This window comes from Mauremys mutica, chromosome 8 (assembly GCF_020497125.1).
Source record: "Mauremys mutica isolate MM-2020 ecotype Southern chromosome 8, ASM2049712v1, whole genome shotgun sequence".
Taxonomy (NCBI): Eukaryota; Metazoa; Chordata; order Testudines; family Geoemydidae; genus Mauremys; species Mauremys mutica.
Window position 1 is genome coordinate 85120804 of NC_059079.1, and position 22072 is coordinate 85142875.

At 39.2% G+C, this 22072-nt stretch overlaps 1 long non-coding RNA gene across 2 annotated transcripts in view; it reads right to left on the bottom strand.

Moving 5' to 3' along the window:
- Positions 1–554: 554 nt before the first annotated feature.
- LOC123376248 overlaps positions 555–22072 on the bottom strand; it is a 35479-nt gene continuing 13961 nt past the window's right edge. Inside the window, exon 5 of one of the 2 annotated variants that reach the window (XR_006581728.1) lies at positions 555–901. This is a non-coding gene — a long non-coding RNA (uncharacterized LOC123376248). Of the gene's footprint in view, positions 902–18397; positions 18527–22072 lie in introns of those variants that run through there. The other variant, XR_006581729.1, reaches the window with a different exon arrangement.

Below are 22072 nucleotides of genomic sequence, written 5' to 3' on the forward strand. Positions count from 1 at the left end.
GATTTGGCCGGTTGTGGCTCCCACTGGCCGCGGTTCACCGTCCCAGGCCAATGGGCGTGGCGGGAAGCCGTGACCAGCACATCCCTCGCCCGCGCCACTTTCCGCTGCCCACATTGGCCTGGGACCGCAAACCACAGCCAGTGGGAGCTGCGGTCGGTCAAACCTGCCAACGCGGCAGGTAAACAAACTGGCCCGGCCTGCCAGGGTGCTTACCCTGGTGAGCTGCATGCTAGAGGTTGCCGACCCCTACACTGGTGTATACATTGTGGTCCAGATCCAACCCTGGTGTAATCTGGCATAGCTCTACTGACTTCACTGATTTACATGAAATGAGGATACAACATATTTTACACACAGTTTCGGAAGACATGGACCAAAATTTTCATACATGACTAGAGGTGTTAGGTACCCAGCTTGAACTACCTTAAAAAGTCCAGTTTTTCACAGGATGGTGCTCAGTACTTTCTGAAAAAATCAGGCACCTTTAAGGTAGTTCAAGTTGGGCACCCCCAAAATTGAGACCCAAAAATCACTAGCCACTAGTCACTTTTGAAAAATCTTTAACCTTAGACTCTACAATAAAATCAACCTATTTATATTGATAAAAACTGTGATTATGCATATCACTTAATACTGTGTGATCCATCATGCAGTCTGAATCTATTTCCTGGGTGGAGAGTGAGAGTAAAAAACATCAGAATTGTACACAGATGTATTTTTTCTCCCTTGAAAGAATATCCCCTGCAAACCAATGTCATTACTGAAGAAAATGTGGCTTTATCCTCCATGTAAAAACTCCAGGTGACTCCTTTAGTCCAAAGTTTCATGCAGGATCTGAGCTGATTCTTGAACTTGGTAGAAAAGAAAATTCATGCCACAGACTAGTTTGTGAGGTATTGATCTGTAAGTGAGAGGAGAGGGGTTCAGCATATAAAGTTCTGAGATACCAGGTCTGTCCTTAGGCATACGCAGCATATGCGTAGGGCACCAGAAAAATTGGGGCACCACCAGGACCAGGGACGGACTTTTTGAGGTGGGTGGCTGGGGTGGGTGCCCAGGGTAGCCAGCCAAAGAGGGCGCTGTGTGCTGACCCGGCCCGATGCTCCATGCACGCTGCAGCCAAGCGGCCACAGTGCTGGTTCCTCTCCGGGCCAGCCCCTCCCCCTGGCTGGTCTCGGCCAGCAGGCCCAGGGCTGCCTTCTCCCTCTCCCCCACCCACTTGCTCCTCTCAGCCAGTGAGCTGCCAGCTGAAGGCTCCTGTCAGTGACAGGTGCAGAAAGGAGCTCTTAGCCTCTGCAGCTCTGCTCTGCCCCCACCTCCCCCCGCAGAGGCTCGTACCACTTGGTGGTGCGAAGGGGCTGGGGGGGAAAGCTTGGCAGCAGGCCTAGGTGTTTCTGGTTGCTGCACTGCCAGGCACTGTGGACAGCTAGGCCTCCCCCGCGCCAGGCCTGGGGAAGTGCTGGTGGGAGGGTGCTGTGCATGCAGCTCCCTCCCCACCCGTGCGCCCACCCTAGCCCCATCAATTATCCGAATGCGGAGACCAGGGAGCATGGGGTTCCTTGACCATGCAGGAGGCGGCACTGGCACCCAGTGGAAGGGCACCTCAACCAGTGGGTGCTCCTTGTTCCAGGTAAGCCCCCTCGGCCCAGGCCCCATGGAGCAACTGCAGACCCAGTTCCCCATGCCCCATCCCCTCCACACACACCCCCACCACCAGCAGGGCGGTTTGGAATTCTTTGCTGCCTCATCCCCCCCCACCCCCAGGATGCGAGCTCAGGTTGCCGCAGCATCTTCTCCATACGAAGCTCCGTGTGTGTCAGCACTGGGGGGGAGGGGGAGGGAGAACATCAGCATTATAATGTGCTTAATTTGTTTAAACTGGTTTTAATAAAGTGCCCTTGGTAAGTTTTCTAATACTGTAAGTCTATGTTTGTGTTGCTAAGAGCAAGTCGGGCATAGGGGCACCAGTTTTATAATACTGCATAAGGCCCCATAAATCCTAAGGATGGCCCTGTGTGAGACTATCAATACATGTAAATATAAAAAGTATTCAGTTTCTTGTGTGTGCTTCAGCAGATTCCTGCAAGGTTAGTGTATTGCCTGGCAGTCCACTTGATTATTTTTCTATGTATACATCATCAGTTTGGCATCTAGTGCCTTCAGGTCTAAAGAAGAGATGGAGTGTGAATAAACTAACTTTTGCTTATATCTGAAGCATAAATAAGTGAGTGTGTGAGAAAACAATGTGTCTGTTTCATTGAAAATATACTGTAATATATTCCCACTTCAAGATTGTTTGGACCGTAATGGAATGCTGGAAAATATATAAAAAAAATTTACACCCCCACATGCCCCTATTGCTTTATAAAGTGAAGTATTACACCCATTTTATTAAATGAGTAAACTGAGACATATGTTAAGAGACCTGTCTAAGCTCAGACAACATTTGAGTGACGAAACTGGGAAAAGAACATACAGGTCCAGATTTCCAGGCTCCAAATTGAGTAGCATGGTTGTAACCAGGCTATAAAGAGACACGCTCCATTTTTCAGGTGAAATTTATCAGATCACAAAAATGTATTTTAAAATCCCCATTTCACATTGTTTGCACTCATGAGGGAGTACATGTAATGTAGTAAGTAGAGATTAAGTCAAATAACCCATTTTGAATAAGGTGCAGCATATGTTGTGATAGACATATAGGACCCAGTGCACTAAATGCCCCAACAACTATGTGGGGGAATTCAGACAATTACTACGCTCTCAGATGAACTTGCACAGGAAAATGATAAGACAAAAACACCATATCACACATAGGAGAACACCTTTCACACTCCATATCTGACCTCTCAAAAGAAAAGTCAAAAGAAAAGAAACCTGTTCAACACCTTCAGAAAACAAGCACGCAAGCTTAAATTCATAACTTTGTTATCCCCTAAAAATCACAGACTGAATAGGCACACTGGATTTATGGCTGTCATGACAGGGACATGGGCACTCAGACCTAGTGGTTGGAGCAGGAGTTGGAAGTCAGGCCAAGTCGGGTACCAGAAGGTCAGAGTCCAAGACATGCCAGTGGGAAGACTGAGAATCAGGTGTCAGGAGACAGGAAGGGTCAGATTACCAAGAGATAGGGATCAAGCACCAGGTTACAGACAGCAATTGAATAGCAATGGTGAGCATAAACCAGGGTCAGAAGCTGGAGTCTAGAGTCTATCACAAACAGGATATGGAGCAGAGATGGACAGGAAGTCTGTGTTGTTGCTCAGACAGCTCCCCTTTGTGTCTTCCTGGTTTAAGTATTCATAGCATCATAGAATACGTGGGCTGGAAGGGACCTCAGGAGGTCATCTAGTCCAACCCCTTGCCCCCAACTAAATCATCCCAGACAGAGCTTTCTCAAGTCTGACCTTAAAAACCTCTAAGGAAGGTAACCTCCCTAGGTAACCCATTCCAGTGCTTCACCACCCTCCTAGTGAAAAAGTTTTTCCTAATATCCAACCTAAACCTCTCCCACCGCACCTTGAGACCATTACTCCTTGTTCTGCCATCTGCTACTACTGATGACAGTCTAGATCCATCCTCTTTGGAACCCCCTTTCAGGTAGTGGAAAGCAGCTATCAAATCCCCCCTCATACTTCTCTTCTGCAGACTAAATAATACCAGTTCCGTCAGCCTCTCCTCATAAGTCATGTGCTCCAGCCCCCTAACCATTTTTGTTGCCCTCCCCTGGACTCTTTCCAATTTTTCCACATCCGTCTTGTAGTGTGGGGCCCAAAACTGAACACAGTACTCCAGATGAGGCCTCACCAATGCCAAATAGAAGGGAATAATCACGTCCCTCGATCTGCTGGCAATGTTCCTACTTATACAGCTCAAAATGCCGTTAGCCTTCTTGGCAACAAGGGCACACTGTTGACTCGTATTCAGCTTCTGATCCACTGTAATCCCCAGGTACTTTTCTGGGGAACTGCCACTTAGCCAGTTGGTCCCTAGCCTGTAGAAGTGCATGGGATTCTTCTGTTCTAAGTGCAGGACTCTGCTCTTGTCCTTGTTGAATCTCATCAGAGTTCTTTTGGCCCAATCCTCCAATTTGTCTAGGTCACTCTGGACCCTATCCCTACCCTCCAGTGCATCTACATCTCCCCACAACATAGTGTCATACGCAAACTTGCTGAGGGTGCAATCCATCCCATCATCCAGATCATTAATGAAGATGTTGAACAAAACTGGCCCCAGGAAGAACCCCTGAGGCACTCCGCTTGATACCGGCTGCCAACAAGACATCAAGCCATTGATCACTACCCATTGAGCCTGACAATGTTGCCAGCTTTCTATCCACTTTATAGTTCATTCATCCAATCCATACTTTTTTAACTTGCTGGCAAGAATACTGTGGGAGACCATATCAAAAGCTTTGCTAAAGTCAAGATATATCACGTCCACTGCTTTCCCGATGTCCACAGAGCCAGTTATCTCATCATAGAAGGCACTCAGGTTGGTCAGGCATTGACCTTGGTGAATCCATGTTGACTGTTCCTTATCACCTTCCTCTCCTCCAAGTGCTTCAAAATGGATTCCTTGAAGACCTGCTCCATGATTTTTCCAGGGACTGAGGTGAAGTCTCCTTCTTCCCTTTTTTAAAGATGGGCACTATATTTGCTTTTTTCCAATCATCTGGGACCTCCCCTGATTGCCACTTCCCTGTTTGTGAGCAGCGGGTCAAGAGGAGCACGGCCCCTAGTTGGTTCAGGCCCTAAAACTTTTTCCACATTGACCTTGGTTTGCTATATTGCTTGTTATAGCTGTTTCCATAGAATAGCTTTAGATATCATAACTAGAGATGAGCACATAACTGATCTTTTGGTTTTGTGGCCGAATCAAAAAATATCTGGAAAAAAATTTTGGTTGAACCAAAATTGATTTGTTTTCCTCATTTTGCCTGCCAATGTGAAAAACAAACAAACAAACAAAAATGGCTTCATTACATTTTCTGGCATTTGTTGTCACCCTTTTAAAAAAAAATAAACAAATTGAGCTAAGTTTCTAAACAAAACATTGATTCAAAATGAAAAGTCAAAACATTTTATTTTGAAAATATTGACAAAACATTTGGACTTTTTCCCTCCTTTTTTTAATTCAGCAGAAACAATTTATTGAATTTGACCCGAGTTTGTTAAATAGTTTTGGTCAACCCAAAACTGCATTTTTGACAAAAATTACTTGACTGAAAATTTTTGCTCAGATCTAATAATAACATGCCTCTTCCATCTATTTTCTGTTTTTTCCAAGAGATAAATTTAGAAAATTAGATCCATCAATAATCAGTCATGCATGAAACTAACAACACTGCAAAGAGAATGGTAGCTAGAGCTGAGAAACTCTGCAAGTTCTTATAGGCAAGAGTGCTACAAAAGGACACAGTCCACAAATTCATAAATCTGTTTTGGGTTGTTGCCCATTTCATGAATGGTCTATTCTTCTGTTTTTATTAATATTGTTGACTAGCTACAACAGGTGACATTTTATCCCCTTAGGCTGTCCATTATCCAAATGAAGGGCCATCTGGAAAGGGATTCTGTTCACTGAAAAATGTGACAGAGCTGATGGCTTTTTAACTGCTAGTCATCTATGATTGCTAGTAAACACAGAAAATTAGCATTGATCCTCCCAAATGAAAAAAAAACAGCAAAGTACTTAAGACAAGGCTTATGGAAACACCTTCTTGGCAGGTGTGCAGGCTAATTAATAATTATAAAGGACAACCTTTCCTTATTTTTGTAAATTAATATCAGTTGTATTCTCTAAAACAAACAAACATGACTACAGATGGGACAACTACTTCTATAAGCCCACCTCAGTAAATGCAAAGAGAAAACAAGGTTGGATTGAAATCTCTGCCCTGCTACACACAGGTACTAGAGCAGTATCATTACCATAAACTTACACATTCAGAAAAGCAGGTAGCTTGACCTTTATGCCAGCCTAACAGAACTTGGGAGGAATCAAAAACAGGAAATGGACATGGTGAAATTGCCTCTTGTTTGGAAGGCTCTGTGGGGAGCCACTGCAACTGCGACAGAGTCCGAAATATGTTCAGAGGGGAAAATAAGAGAACTACTGCTATACTGGCACCTATTCTCAGTATGAATACGGGTGCTTTGCACCAATTCTAGGAAAACAACTGGCAAGGACAGTTTAATAAACATTTTAATCCATTCATATATCTCCTAATAGAATGGCTTTTACTTTAGCCTTGGAACAATGCAGGACAGTAAACAAACCCACAGTGAATCTACTCTCAAAGTCAATGAGAAAACTTCCATTGACATCAACGGTGATAGATCAGGCTCTAAAAAGTCATGCCAGAGGAAAAATTACAAGCTCTGGTGTGCCCTGGCAAAGGTGGTGACCCACTCTGAACAAGATCAAATGACATGAGAGATATAACAATTGGGAACATTTTCCAAGTTAACCTTTGTCATCTTTTGCTATCAGAAATCTTGATAAACTAATTTGCTGTTAAATGCAGATGTCACATATTTCATTTTCTCCTAGAACAAACAGTCCTTTGTGAGGACATGAACAGTGAAAGAAAATCTGAGATGGGTTTTACCCATAATTTAATTTAGGGCAATTACTACAAATTTAAGGGTGGTCTGTACTAATATCAGCCTTTCACATATGTTGTCTAACATTACTGTATGCATTGAAGAGATACAGTAAAAATGGAAATAACACAACTAGTAAAATACCCAACCTATGTAACAGTTATACAATTAATAGGTATGAGTAAATTGCTGCAAAGGGCAATTGGGAAAGGCAAAATAAGAAACCTACCCTTAACTCAAACCTTTTTCTGAGTCTGGCTCTAAAAATGGACGAAAAAGTTTTTTCTGAGTTTCTGAAATCATTGCATGTGTGATTTTTCATTTCTGGCTTACAGGACAGGAACCACAGGTGCCAAGATACTGAATAACTGTTTTTATAGTATTTCCAGCTGGAACTAGAAGCATCAGAAACTCCCTTGAGAAAACTTGTTCTCAACCTTCCAGCCAAATTTTGCAAACTCAAAAGGTTTTGATAGTTTGGATAACCCTTGTATAAACAACTAAATTTCAGGGCTTATCAAAACCAAAGCCGACCATTGAATCACTGGAGATTCATCCATCTCTACCTTTGATTTTACTACCCATGGAGCTTCTGTTCTGCTGTAAAAACTATCATTTTATATTTATTGACCCAATTCTGCCACTCTTCCTCAAGTTGTGCACTGCCATCATACTTTGTGGGTCCAATAAAATCACGCTGACTGCTTGAAGAGTTGGTGCTACCCAAGATAAGATCCCAGGATCTTGTCCTATACTTGTGCAAATATAAGAGCTAGACAACACCATTATGCAAAGTTGGTTACCAAAAAATAAAACCAAATGAACAAACAAAAATCCCAGTATTGATGTTGAGGCTTTAAAAGTAGCCAACAAATAAAATAATGGACTTCGTCACACCACAAGTCATGAGCCAGTTTTAATTTTGAAGCACTGCTCTGAATAATATGGCAAAACAGAACAATCACATTATTTGTCTGCTTGTCTAATATTAAGGCAACATTATCAATGGATATCCTGCAGCTATGATACAAGATGCTGAAGAAAGGCACTGCAAAATTGTTTTTCAAGCAACTGACAATCATTTGATAATTTGGACATTTCATATTTAATAAAAAACTATTTAAGTTGGAAACCATCAGACCGCCACTGATGGGACTTATTTATATCATACACATTTTGTCTCCAAATAGTGATTCAATCCTCTCAGTTTTTAGTATCTCCCCTTTTAAAATGAAGGAAGCATGTTAAACACTTGAGAATACTTTTAGGTTAAGCCATTCAGCTGGCATGAATAAAAGGAGACCTCCTAAAGTGATCTGTAATGATGGTATAGCAACTGGCTAGCAGAACATTTAACTTGTTTTTCCACAGTAGATGTGAACAGCAGTCTAATGAAAATATTGAAAATGATTTCTTGCCCTCCCTGTTATCAGAAATCACAACTTGCCTAAAGCCATATGAGTAATCAAGGATCCATTTGAGCTGTGATTCCTACGTGCATATGCTCATACCAGGTATTGCACAGCACTCTATAATCAGTACTGCAAACATTTTTCATTAGTTTCACATTTTGCTAAAACTGTGAAAAGAAAGAAGAGATGGGATCAAAGGTAAAAGAATTAGGTTAGGAAGTAAAGCAAGTTTGCTCTTTACGTCAAAATTTTACTACACACACAGAGCACAGAGTAATTCATAATCATTTGAAAGGGTTATTTTCCTGCACGCCCTCAGGAATGGACTTTCTCAATCTTCAAATCAAAATGTGCAAAGCACAAAGTTCAGGCCCATACTGAATAGATCATAATAATTAGGATCTTTCTCTCCAAGTCGTCACATTATGCAAGTGAATAGCACCTACCAAAAAGTATTTTCTCCTTTCTAATAAGGCAGAATGGTTATGAATTTCAGTCCTGATACATAAATCTAATAATACAATATCTATATATTATTTTTACATAAAAGGCAAAATTAAGCTATATAGGATGCAGATAGAGATATGATCAGTACTGACAGTCTTATTTCAAAGATGGGGCATAAGGCATATTCCAATTTTTTACAATGATTTTAATAAGCAGAAATGAATCTCCCATCATCTCCAGGTCTCTTCTGAAATGAAAAAGAAATCACTCAGAATCAAGGTTTGAAGATCTACACAGCAGAAAACTGGGGATCTGAATTAGTAGCTCAGAAGGAAAAACTCAGACCCTTCCCATCTTTCATTAACACCTTAATAAGGCATTGGTTGATATATTCCAATTTTCTGACTAATTTTTTTGGTTGAAATTTAATATTTTGACAAAAAAAGATAGGCTATTTTTGTTACAACCGCTTTCATGAAAATTAATCCTGTTTTTCAATTTATGGAGCTGGCTGAAAAAAATTCAAATTTCAATGAAAACAAGGAGTGTGTGTGTGTGTGTGGGTGTGTGTTTTTGAGACACAGACATTTTCCTATTTGAGGACAAGCTTTAATGAATAAAAAGGGAAGGAGGTACCTGGAGATCTGGAAAATCCTGGCAATAAGGAAAGGCTACACAACCAAGATCACATCTATGGATTTCTTTGTTCCTTTCACAGGAACTTTGCGGTGATGGGGAACCACTATTTTCTTTCCCCTTCTCTAGGCATAGTTCTGCCAACACAGCTACAATCAATGCCACAAAAGAATCAATAGATGGTAAACTGGATTGCATGCACTCTTCTCATCCTGCATACACTTTCACAGCAGGATAAACTGACAGAAGCAATATTTCAAGAATTAAATTTAGAAGAAGAAGAACGAATGGACTTGACCAACTAGACGCAACATGCTCAGGACACTGATTTTCTCACAAAATCTCTAACATACTAATTAAAGAAAACAAGGGCTTGGGATACAAGCTAGAAAATGAGGAAGACTAGCTAATAGACTACAATATACAGTTACTATGACCACTAATGCTGTAAAGACGACTCTCTGGGGCAGATTTTTCCAAAATGCATAGTTCTCACAAGTAGGGGCATGCTTTTCAGAAGAGCTCACCTCCCATTTCAGCACCAAAATAAGTGGCTAGTAGAATGTTGGGTGAAGATTTCTTTCAAATATCAGCCATAAGGGTTGTAATGCAAACTGCTAGGTGCTGAGCACTTTGGAAAATTTGGCCCTAACTATCAGCATTGAGCACTTGAAAATCTGACTCCAAATGATCTGTAGAAATGTTTCACTGAAGCTCTGAAATTATATGAGGTGAACCATCCCATCTACACTGAAACCATTTCTCAGTTTCCTCTTAGGCATCAGAATACTGCCACATAGAAAATGAGTTCCTTGGTTTTAACTCTCTCATGTGAAAAAGGGAAAGACAGGAAAAAGTAGTTAATACCTAGAAACAGACCTAAGTCCAAGACCTCTCATTACCCATGTATACATACTGAAACACAGACAAACAAACCTAATCCTGCACAAGAGATCCTCTATAGGGTTCAGGACCTTACACTTCTGCCAAGCTATGAATTGTTTTTGTAGAAAAGCCTCACTTGTTCTGGGACCCCGTGGATGCCAATAAACTTCTAACAAAGAGAAGACACTGGATGAAATGACTTCTGAAAGGCATGACACTTTTACATATCTGAGACTTGTAAGAACACAAAACTAAGGAACTGATCGAGACAACAACTGATTCAGACACAAATATGTATAAGATAGCATCTACCTGTATCGGAGTGACATGAGGAACTTAATCAGAGTTATGAACATAGAAAAACTAGTCAATAGCGCAAAGTAAACTTCCAAGATGGTAGTTACCCATAAGCAGGAGAATGCAATGAAAAATCAATGTAGTTATTTGAATTAACGGGTAGAATTTTAATCACAAAGCAATCAAGGATGTATTCAGTGTTCTGTGTCCATTTGTTATTGAGAATATTTAGTGTACTGATACAGGCTATACCTGCCAGCCAACCAGGGCTGTATAAACTCATATTCCCGACACTCATATTCTTGCTTTTCCACACAATCCCATGTTTGACAGAATGAAAAACTCAAAATAATGTATATTATAATGCTTTATTGTGGTATTAAGAATGTAAATTGTTCTAAGTAGCATATGTGCTCATATGAATAGAATATGTAATGGTTTCTTTATTCATTTACTCTTGCATGTGTGCATATAAAAAACATAATTGTTTTTTAAAGTTAAGTTTTATTTTAAAATAATTTTGGCCACAGGTCTTGATATTTACATTGGCATTTCTATACTTTTTCCTGCCAACTTTGCCATTTTAGGTAGTTTGGACCCAGTTCAGCAAAGTACTTAAAGTCAATGGGACTTGTTAAAACATCGCCAAGTGCTTTTCTGAATCAAGGCTGTATAAGGTTCCTTTCATCATACTATTCAACTTATTTCTCTACTTTTCCCATACAAGTTGTGTTATAGTTTTTGGTGTGAAATTTATAGAAGGATAATGGAAATCTGATAAGAAACAGTGATAAAGTTAATTGTTTCCTGTGTTAACTGAAATCTGGAGTTCATAATCAAAGTAAGTTGAGGCCCACATTTTCAGACTGGGTACCTTAAAGATAACCACCTAAAATAATTTAAATGATCTTGTTAATAAATATAGTCTCATCTTCAGAAATGCAAGTATCCACAAATCCCACTGAAGCTAATGTGAGCTGCACTGTACTGAAGTCAGAGAGACCTTTGAAAATCATATAATTTCTTTAGAAGTCTATATTTAGGGACCCGGGTTTGAGAATTTTGGCCAAAATGTGCAAAAGGAATAATCTGTTATGCCTGTACTGGCCTCTAAGGGAATTCCATTGTTGTCATAGTTCTACAACAATGGAATCACTTCACAAGTCAGCCACGTAACTCTTCTAAACTGCAGCCTCTGTGGCCATGATTAGCGTAAATCTACATTACTACCAACCACAGGATGAAATAAATTGAAGGGTGTTTATAACTAGTCAATATCAACAATAAAAAAGAAAGAACACCATTCAATTATTTCCTGTTGCTGTATCAGACCAAAGGACTGCAATGCCACTTACTTTACATTGATTTGCAGTTACGTTATTGCAAACTAACAGGAAACTGTCAAATGGTTTCCGCTGTAATGAGTACATTTTCTTAATGGTGTATGCAAACTACGTGCTTTCATCCTATCATTAGCAGAATTCATTATCCTTTCTTCTATGCAGCCATTTAGGAGTGTATCACTATTTAAAATCAGTTTGTATTTTAGGGAAATAGTCTGTGTATGAAAATCACTATTACAGCATACCATGAAATTTTAGGAAAATGTGGTTATTAGCCAGTCTAATCTGAAGGAAGAATAGATATTATCCCAGTTTCATTTTTCAAGTTTGCTCAAAATAAAAAGCAAAACATTGACTTGAGGACAGTGTATGAAAATGGGGTTCAAACAAGATCTAAGGTTTGCTAAAATGGTAGAACTACCAGTGAGCCTCTGTTGTTGTTTTTCAGTTTTAAGATTTATTTCCTAAATTATTTCTGTCAAATGTGCACATGCCACTATTGTGCATGTCAGTTATAGCTGACCAATAAACATTTTCAGTATGAAAAGTTAATGGTTATCAGTTTTTGTATTTCCCATCCCCACTTTCCAAGCGCCAAAATGGAATGGTGAAAAAAGTGAGAAGGATTATGAAGGAGAGCAGGGAAAGAATAGGGGAAACATACATAAATATAAATTTGTGTTTTGGTTTCTATTTAGTGAACAAATTGGAACATTTTGAAAGTAATGGAAAAAAATTGTGAAATCTATTTTTTTTTAAAAAGGGCCATTTTTCATTTGAAAATTGAATGAGATATTGAGTAGCCATACCAGTAAACCTGCACATAAGTAACTATTTATGCCTATAATTATTCATTTTTCAACAGTCAGAGACTAAAATTCTATGGGACTCCTAAAAGTGACCCAAAAGCACAGCTGAGCAATTTTTTTTTCAGACTAATAGTGTATTCAGCAAAAAATGCAATTTTGGTCAACCAAAACTATTCAGAAATTCACCAAATAGTTTCAACCAAACTGAAAGTGTCAGAAATTTTGGTAATGTCAAAATGAAATTAAACTTAATTTTGATCCGCAGGCATTTTGATAACAGCAAGCAGAGGAGACCTAGATTCAAAAAAATGGAGGAGGAGAAGAAAGAGGGGTTGAGCCTCCCTTATAAGCTTTTAGCCCAGTGGTTCTATTCCCCCTTCTACCTCATCAGAAGGGATTCCAGCTTGTCTCTCCCACACTGCAGGATAATGCTGTAGCCATTGGGCTGTGGTATGTTGTCATGTTGGCATAGGGGTCTTTTTCAATGTCTCCTCTTGAAGCTGTTCCACTTTCTAGAAAGAATTGCATTGGAGTGGAGACTGGAGTTTGGAGTTTTCCCACCTTCCAGGTGAGTGTCCCTAACCACCGTGCTGTCAAGTCATTCTCAATCTTTTTTCCTGGCCAAATGACTATTCTTTGCCATCATGAATGACTATGAATTTCCATGATGAATGACAATGGTGAGTGGCCTAACCATTGGTCCAAAAGTTATAAGGGAGGCAGCACCATCACCTCTTCCTCCCCACTCCCATTTTGTGAATCTCATCCTCCTTTCCTTTGCTTTTGCCTAAATGGCTGAAAGTCCAAATGATTTTTTTCAGATCAAAATAAAATATCACATTTCAACTCACAATTATTTTCAACTTGCCAGAAAATTTCAAAAATATCATTTTCAGTTTGACCCAAAAATTATTTTTTCTTCAATTTTGTGTAATTGCCAGAGGGAGTCAGAAAATACATTATTCACCCAGCTTTGCCTAAGAGCGTAAGTCTCACTGATAGCAAATTTAATATGAAAGAAATATTTGAAAATGTTGCCCTAAAATGTGTGCATCTGTATCAGGTTCTGGGTGCTTTTCATGTTATTCTTTCCATCTCAGATATATTTCTAAACCCTCCAATATCTGAAAACAATCAATTAATATTAAGAAAATGTGAGTGACACATAGTATACTTTTAAAATGAGTTGTACATTCCAGAGAAGTGCTGCATTGAAACACTGAAAACTAAAGTAGCCAAAACAGTTACAGCCTGGGCCATGGCAGCATATTAGTGTGATTCTACCATGACCAAATCTAAAGGTGACTGGGTATTTCAAGTTTCAGAGTAGCAGCCGTGTTAGTCTGTATCCGCAAAAAGAACAGGAGTACTTGTGGCACCTTAAAGACTAACAAATTTATTTTAGCATGAGCTTTCGTGAGCTACAGCTCACTTCTTCGGATGCATAGAATGGAACACACAGACAGGAGATATTTATACATACAGAGAACATGAAAAGGTGGAAGTATGCATAACAACAGGAAAATTGATTAGACTTTTCCTGTTGTTATGCATACTTCCACCTTTTCATGTTCTCTGTATGTATAAATATCTCCTGTCTGTGTGTTCCATTCTATGCATCCGAAGAAGTGAGCTGTAGCTCACGAAAGCTCATGCTAAAATAAATTTGTTAGTCTTTAAGGTGCCACAAGTACTCCTGTTCTTTTTGGGTATTTCAATGTTTGTCTTGTCATCTGAATTATTGTCAATTGTAAAAGATGTGGTGATGTAGACACTCCTGCACACAGATGGAATCTTAACTAACAAAGGCTCCATATGCCCTAATCATCCCTCAGTGCTACCTAGTCTTGGAGCAAATGTTGGAAAAAAGTGGCAGAGAATAGTTGTAGACAGTCTGTGAAAGAAAACAAAATTGTTAGCTGCACATCCTAATCACACCTCAACTCTTCAGTTTATTTTTAATTAAAAACAAGGAGAAGAAAAGGTTGTATCAACATATTCAGAAGTATAATAGCATCTAATAAAATTCAAGTTTAGAAAATGGAACAGAAACTTACTATTGCTTACAGATAGTTTAGCCAGTCCCTAGCAGTTAACTATGAAATCTACAAGTTATAACTTGTCATTCCTTCTTTAGCCTTGAATTTTGCTATTACTAATTTTCCACAAGCACTATGGTGATCTCTGGGCTGATTATTTAGATGCTGGTCTGTCTATTTAATGATACCAGTTGTGAAAGCCCATACTTGCACTGCATGGTGAGATTTATCTTGGTAGAGTCTGGAATCCTAGAACTAAGGTCTGAAAAAGGTTTATTAGATCTTTCATATAACTTTGTTAGTGGGTATAATCTTCAAGTGCTTTGTCCAGCCTAATTTTAAATGTCCAAGCAATGGGGCAGTCATCTCTCTGTGTGGGAGAATATCTCAAAAGCTGTTAGACATTATTATTATTAGGCCATAATTTATGATTCAGCTCAACATTCCCTTTATTCAGTTTCATAGTACTAAATCTACTGTAACTTTACATGCTGAACAAACCTTAAACAGTTCTTACTCAATGGTGTTTACACTACTCACATACTTAGAGACACAAGCAAGCTAACTTGTATGAAATAATTAAATTAATACTCAAATTCTAACTAAATCTTTCTAAAGTTTGAAAAAGTTCAAATACCTTTTACAAACCAGTTATCTTTCTTTGGAAATAGAGTTTATTTGAGGGGGGGGAAAAAGACTTGTAGTTCAGTTCTGACTGGACTACATCTTCCATGATGCATCGTGGCCTTCCTTCTGATTTAACTGCAGCAGTGCATCATGGAAAATTCAATCTGTCTGAGGACCCTGCTCATAGGACTATGTGGCAGTTCACCATTTAACTGAGCTAAAATGAAACATTTTGACATTTCCAAATTAAATATTTTTGGAAATTTCTATACAGCAAATTTAAAAAAAAAAATTTACTTTTCATCCTGGTTTGAAAACATGTCAAAGTATCAAAAATTACCAACAGATGAAAATTCCTATTTTCAACCAGCTCTAATTTCTGCTCTCTTCCCAGCTCCCACCTTTTTTTTCCCCACACTAGCAGAAAAAGAAAAGAGTGGAAAGGGTAAAAGAGTAAGGAAAAAGTGCAGGTTTTCCCACCAAAATGAAACATATTTCATGTTTTTCCTATATCAAAATGTAATTCAAACACAAACAAAAATAAAATTGAACTTTTTTCAAGGAAATTCCTCTCTCTTCAAAAAGAATTATTTCTTGAAAAACCACTTTGACAAGAGTACCTTGCTCCATTTCTGAGGGTTAGTACCATAGGGAAAAAATAATTAACTATTAGTTATCTATTTTAATGTTAACTATTTAATGTTTGTCACATAGAAGTAATGAGTAGCACTTGGTAAAACTGAAGAGGTCCAGAAGTTTAGCTCAACCTACAAGAATGCAGATATTTAGCTGAAATTTATCTGGATTACATGGGGGCCCAATACCTCTGCACAACATTCATTTATACCACCCAGTCCAGGCTTTGCTGCCTCTGAGGGTGTCTTGTGGAGGTCTTTCAATGGGTCTCCAACCTGAGTGATGTACATCAGGGAAGATTAAATCTGGGCTGGAGGGAATTTAATGTGAGCCTACCCAACCCTATTCACATAGGAGCTTCTCCTGCCATTGGCTGCTTAGCTGCTGCTACTGGAGCAGGAAGAGAAGATGGGCAGCTCCCAACTACTTACCTCCAGCAGCAGTCATATATTTGAGACTGGGGTGCATTTGATGTCATGCAGCCCATATTATCCCCACAGCTCCATGTTTTCTTCCTCCCCTTGGTTAACTGCTCTGGCAACAGCCCTTCCCTTCAACTTATTTTAAACAATTGACTATCCTGTGCATTAAATACACAGCTGTATTGTACAGTATGTCTGTTTTAGAATACAAGCTTCTTGGGCTGGGGCAGGGTGTTTGTAGAATTCTGAGCACTGTCATTGGTGCTCAGTGAATGACTGCACCTAAATTTAACCCAAGGCATTCATTTAAACCTAGGAATGCAATAAAATTCAGATCTGGGGTTATAATTCTTCCTTTACTTCCAACCACATTCTGATATAGTCAGTATATTCCTATATCACAAAGGATCTAAATAATAGGTGATCTTACAGCATACATACGACAATGAGCTGTAACAGTTAGAGGTAGTCACAGTATGGATTGAGTAAGAATAATGTGTTGTGATATTTCTGCCAAACTGTTCATCCAGCAATGCTTTTAACACATCAGATACACCAGAATTATTGTTTTGTTACTCCAAAGTATCTTTCTATGCATAATTACAGGATATCAATTATTCCTGCTATGCAGAGTCTCAGTAAAATGAATGGTATGAACATTCTGTTCATATCAATGGGATGTTACTTATTCAGTAATATTAGGCTCAGCAGTGTTCCTTTTTTAAACATATCAAATCATTTAGAATATACGAACATGATTTAGGCAATTTCAAAAAGGCTAAAGGTCAAATAATATTGTTGATACGAACAAAACCCCACAACCTTTTTGAGGATTAGAAAGAAGTAGACCCTAAACTGAGTCAGAAAGTTGCATCTTTCCAGTGAACAATTCATCCTAGAAGTTGAGGGGAAAAGTCTGTAGTGATAAAGCTTTTATCTGAGTTTGATTCACTAAATGGCTGCAAATTTAAATAAAATAAGACTGCTTGCACTTTGGCTGACAACCTGCCAAATAAGATGAGAGGGGGAAATAACTGATTCCAGTTCACTGAGAAACTGATTTCTACCCCCACTTCCATCTAAACATACGAGCTTTGAGTGGAATTGTGGAAATTCTTTGACTTTTAAAAAATATTTCAAATCAGCTTTGGCTTGGAATCTTTCTGTATCTGTCTGCGAACCTTCTGTGGGGTCTGAAGTATCACATAAGACCTTTTTATTCTGTCTGGCTATTGAGTCCATGACTCAATGTGAACTTCATTAGCTAATTGCTTTTAATCTGTAACGTATTATATTACTGCACCATACACCAGAAATGTACACCGGCCACACTGCTGAATCCCTTGATGTCCAGACAAAGGACTCTTAACTCCATCTTCTGTAATGTTCCCCACTGACTCTCTCCTAGATTTAGATCTCAGCTTGATGTTGCTCCTTGGAAAGATGGATGAATAGCTCCCAGTGTAGCTGCCACACACGTCCAACTCCATAGATCACCCAGTAGGTTGAGCTGAAGAATCATGAAGTCTGGAGATGTATTATTTCAGGTGCATTCAGTATAGCCCAGGGCCTGAGAAATCAGGCTTACTCCAGCAGCAGAATACTATGTCAGAATAATAATCAGGTCAGATTATTAGCCCTTATTGAGGGAGTCAAAGATATAATAGTTTATAAACAAAGTAACACATTCTATGTTGTTTTATAGAGAAAGGGAGATCAATGGCATCAAGGATTCTACTAACATGTACTGTAGGTGTAGATGCCGACTGTTATGCAGAGATATAAGGGGTGATTCTCTGTGTAGCTTTTATAAGTGAATTACATCAAACCTGTATTATCATCAAAAGTCAGTCCTCTAAACTGTAAGTGAAATGACAGATGGGTGGAATACCTGAAAGGGCACATGCACTGCGTCCAGTCAGTCTTCTTAACATCTATATTGACATGAAAAGTAGTCATATGAAAGATGTAGAGTTCAATTCCTTAGAGTTTATAGTGAAGACAACCCTGAATATTTACTTGGAAATTTAAATCTGATGAAATCCAGCCTCCAAGGGCAATTGCCACCTTTCCTTCACACACTCACAACAGATCCCCCTTTTATCCCACTTACTTGCCTCCCTCTCATTAGTACCTTAAGTATTACATTGCATGTTTCCAGAAGGACCCGATCACCTGCTCTTTTCTTCTAGTCCCAGGCGGCCCCAATTCCATATTTTGTGGGTTGCACTGGGGAGTTTCCAATTTTGTAGTTGTGCCAACATGCCTTGAAACCAGGCTGTACTGTAATGGTTCGATGAAAAAATCTTTCAATGTGTGTTCAGTTCTCAGGGTAAATGATTCACAGAGCTCTTCATGATCACTAAAACCAAATTTAACAGTACAGTTCTTCGGTATGGGATTAAGATTAGAATCCTACACAGTCTTTCAGAAAAAGTAACTATGACTGACTACTCATTGGTCTGTAATGAATATCCAGGAGTTGGCATGACATAGCAAGTGTCACATCATATAGCAACAAGAGTTCCAGTTGAGCGCCCAGTGCAGGTGGATTGCTTCTGCTGAATGACGACAACTGTAACAACTCTCAAGAGATCCACAGAATAGTACAAATGGCTCAGTCAACCATATTATCAGTGGTTACAACAATTTTCAGAACTAGAGCAATGACAGAACAATGTAAAGTAAATTTCATAAAGTCTTATTAGATTTTTATGTTAAAAACTAGGACTTGGAGAGAGTGTGATACAGAAGCACATCTCTGGAGAAAATGAAACTGTCACTTGCTTTGAATTTCATTAAAATTAGAAAAAAAGGAAAACCACAGGGAGTATTTGAACAGGGGAGATTAGAAGATAGGAATAGGGGATATTTAGAGAAAGGTCACTAAGGGAAGGAGGAGAGCATTTTTAACTGTGTTAAAAGAATGACAGTGTGAATGAAGCTTTCCCTTACAGCCAAGAAATGATCAGAAAGGGAGTGAAGAAAGCAATGAAAAATATCAAATTGACAGGCCTGTTATTTAGTCAAGTGAAAAGTTGATGTGAACATATAAGGTCTGAATAAACCTAACCTCTTGGGACTAAAGACTAGTGCACAGTAATGAAAACTTAAACACCATTTGAATCCCATATGTAAGTCTAATGTGGTTTTAGTCACTTAATGCTTAACAGAGCATGACTGCAGATTTATCTACACATGGAGTTATTCCAGAATACCTATTCCCAAATAATTATTCGTAACTGCAAGTGTGGACACTTATTCCAGAATTAACCCTGAATTATTCCTTCATCTGAATTAACTTTCAAGTGTAGACAAGCCCTTAGACAACCTGTAAGCTTCTTACTTTTTCTAAAAAACACCAGTATGCTTCCTTGATATAACTACAGAAATCCCTTGTGTTACTTCTCATGCTAAGCATGTTAAGGCTGAAGATAAAACTTTTCATTGCTTCAAATAGCCCTTCTGAATCCTGAATATGATTTTTTTCCTAATATCATGTATACCCCATTTCACACACTGACCTCCCCTTCTAACTCCCAACTCAACACTCCCCCTCCCACCCTAGTAATGGGCCTCAAATTAATATGATGGTGGTGATCTGCTTCCCTGTAGATGCACTGTCATCATCAAAACTATATCATATCTTTCAGAAGGGTTTTTAAATTGATATTACAGAGAAGCATAACAACAAGTCTTATCCGGAGCTTTTCATCTATAGACTTTAGAGGTCATTATCCCTATTTTACAGATGAGGAAATTTAAGCAACTTGCACAAGGTCAAACTGTGATGGGTCCCCCCTGAGGTGCCACCTGGAACTCGGATACCACTGAGCCCTCTGACCCACCAGCCTGGACAAGCTGTATGGCTGTGACAAGCTGCAAAGCCCTCCAGCCTACACTTTCACCAGAATTCATAGAGGTAGAGATACACCCAGCTGCAGTTACATGCAGGCTCTCTAACCACCAGGTCCAGCCTGGGACCCCAGAGCAGTACCGTCCTACCCTGATCAAATCTGGCCATTATATGGGTTTAATATCCGGTCCATCTCTCTCTCAATGTGAATAGAACAATGCACACTTGTGGTAACTAAGCAGAGATTTTCCACAAACACTCCAATCAAAGCTCGCTGATTTAGATTAAAACACAAACAAGTTTATTAACTACAAAGGGTAGTTTTTAAGTGATTATAAGTGATAGCAAACAGATCAAAGCAGATTACCTAGCAAATAAACAAAAAATGCAAACTAGCTTAATCTAAATAGATTGAATATGAATTAGCAGATTCTCACCCTGAGAAATTATACAAACAGGATAGGTTTAAGAGTAGCAGCCATGTTAGTCTGTATCCGCAAAAAGAACAGGAGTACTTGTGGCACCTTAGAGACTAACAAATTTATTTCAGCATAAGCTTTCGTGGGCTCCTGGAAGAGTCCAATCAATTGAGATGAGCATCTAGTTTGCTTGTATACTCTAGTCTGAGTATACCAAACTATTTAGGCAACAAGCCTGCACATGAGCATCTCAATTGATTGGACTCTTCCCGTTGTTATGTGTACTTCCACCTTTTCACATTCTCTGTATGTATAAATATCTTCTGTCTGTGTGTTCCATTTTATGCATCTGAAGAAGTGAGCTATAGCCCATGAAAGCTTATGCTGAAATAAATTTGTTAGTCTACAAGCAGGATACAGATCCTTTAGGGGCATGCTGCACTTGCTTTACAGCTTGAAATCCCCAGGTGTTTCATACACAGGCTAGAAATCCCTTTAGCTTGGGTCCAGCACTTCCCCCAGTCCAGTCTTTGTTCCTAAAGTGTTTCCAAGAATTTTCTTGTGTGGGGAGTGAAGAAACACAGATGATGTCACTCCCTGATCATGTGGTCTGGTCAAATGTACTTGTAGAGTCATAGCAGCCATCACTTACAGCCTGTCTGTAGCATTCTCAGGAAGGCTCACCAGGTGAGAGATAAGATTTTCCTAGAGCCTATTGTTCTTTCTAATGGCCCATTATCCTGAACAGGCCCTTCCCCACCCACTATCTAGACTGAATGCATCTTGTATAGTGGGAATTACCCAGGTGTAACTACATTTTTAAGTACGTCTGTAAATACAGATACATAGTCAGTATTTATAACTTCAGATACATAAATGATACATGGATACAAATAGGGTAATCATATTCAGCAAATCATAACTTTTCTAATGATACCTTGCATGACTTATCTTGCATAAAATACATCATAATTATGCCATAATCGTATCCTAATATCACTATGAAGAATATGGGGTGCGGTGTCAAACACACACCAGCTCAGTGTGAGGAGATCCCAGCATCCAGTCTCACTTCAGCAGCCTATTACCAGCACTGTGCTGTGGGGGTCTCAGAAATAGGGGCTGTTCACCCCGCCCCCCCAAACATGACTATGTTCCAAAACAGAACCTTCATTAACAACTTTAACAGCCCCTGTTGCTGTAGTAACAGTATTGCAAGCTGCTGTGCTTGCTCTGTTTACATTATTGTAACAATTTTGCACCATTACTGTAGAATGCTGCAAGGGCTGTCCCAGAAGACTGCCACATTTCAACATCAGGCCACATTTGGGACTTAAACTAATCGATTAGCATCAATTAGAGTTAAAAACTATACAAATATCTTTGTGCACACCGTTTTACGTTTATTCTGAAAGTGTGGGGTTTTTTGATTTTTTTTTTTTATATTTTTGTTTTTTTGGTGTGAGGAATGTGTGTTTGCAGGCCCTTCAATTGCAACATATTTGAACTTGAATTAAGTCTTTACCCTCCACCCTGGTTTGACGCTATCTGTAGACCCCAGCAAGACTTTGAGTTTATGCTCATTCACACAGATGCACAACAGTTCAACTGTCCATCAGACTCACAAGAGGGA